Raw genomic sequence first — 1,561 nt, 5'->3', positions numbered from 1 at the left:
GAAAAATTAGATGCGCCAGTACTAGTGAAAATAGCCAACGACAAGGTTATCGAAGCAACAGCTAAAGGTACAATTAGTCTACAAGCTCAAGGGAAAAACAAGTGGCATGGCAGAGTGATGACCAATGTACTTTATGTTCCTGATCTTAAACGAAGCCTTTTTTCGGTAGGAGCCAAGACCGACAAGAAATTCACTCATCAAGCAAATCAGAGTGAATGCAGATTTCTTGGTGAAGCTGGCAACATTTCATGCATAGGAAAAAGAAAGGATAACTTATGCTATATGCTTCTAAAAGTAAACACCAAAGAATGCAATCTAACAAAAACCAATTCGTTGAAATTATGGCATGACCGTTTAGGACATACTAATTTCAAGGCGATAAAAGACGTAAACAAATACAACGCTGTTTGTGAATTGGAACTTGCTGATCAAGATTAAGTTTTCTGTGAAGCCTGCCAATATGGAAAACAAACCCGAAAATCACATAAATACGTCACGAAGATTAAAGCAGAGAAACCTGGTGATAAAATACATTCTGATGTATGTGGTCCAATGAGCGTTGCCTCACCGAGCGGTCACGTTTCTTTGTAATTTTCAAGGATGAGTGTACTGGATACAGAAATGTTGATTTTCTGAAACAGAAGAGTGAAGTGTTTGTGCGCTTTAAAGAATATAAAGCGTTGATCGAAAATCAAACTGCCAATAAAATTAAAGTTTTTAAGAGTGATAATGGAACTGAATATATCAATGAAAATTTTCAAAAATATCTACAAACACAGGGAATATTGCATGAGAGATCGGCACCCTACTCACCTCAACAAAACGGTTCTTCGGAAAGGGAAATAAGAACAATAGTTGAATCGGCACGCTCCATGATGTTGAATGGAAATGTTTCTACAGAATTATGGTCTGAAGCGTTAAATACTGCCGTGTATATACTGAATAGAACAACATTGAATCAGACAAAGAAAATTACAGCTTTTGAAGCATTTCTAGAGAGAAAACCTGAAACAAAGCACTTGAGAGTATTTGGATGTGCAGCTTACATGGCGATACCAACTCAGCTACGCAAAAAGTGGGACCCAAAAAGCAACAAGTTATTGTTTGTGGGATATGATGCATTGTCAAATAATTATCGATTATGGGCCAAAAATAAAAGAAGAATAATCATCAGCTGTGATATAAACTTTAATGAAGAAGAGTTTGAAGGAATCAATGAAGAAAATAATAACGTTTAGAATTTTCCTCTCCATTACCAACTTGATAAAAATGTGGTTCCTGAAATCAATGACGAAGAAAATGATCCAGATCTAGAGACCAAAAATGAAAATAACGAAGAAGACGACAGGATACAACTACGTCAACGAAACCTTTTAAAGCGACCTCATTACTATGGACCAGCCATATATTGTTCGATTTTAAGTCCAGAATCATACCAAACCGCAATCCAGTCAAACGAAAATGAAGAATGGACAGAAGCAATGAAGCAAGAAATGGAATAATTTCCAAAGCCAAAGGATCATCCAGTGATAGACAATAAGTGGGTGCATATAGATTAAGA

This window comes from Dendroctonus ponderosae, unplaced genomic scaffold (genome assembly GCF_020466585.1).
Source record: "Dendroctonus ponderosae isolate FM_Combo_2020 unplaced genomic scaffold, Dpon_F_20191213v2 Dpon_F_20191213_8, whole genome shotgun sequence".
Lineage (NCBI taxonomy): Eukaryota > Metazoa > Arthropoda > Insecta > Coleoptera > Curculionidae > Dendroctonus > Dendroctonus ponderosae.
The sequence above is the reverse complement of the archived record's forward strand: the minus strand, read 5'-3'. Positions refer to the sequence as shown.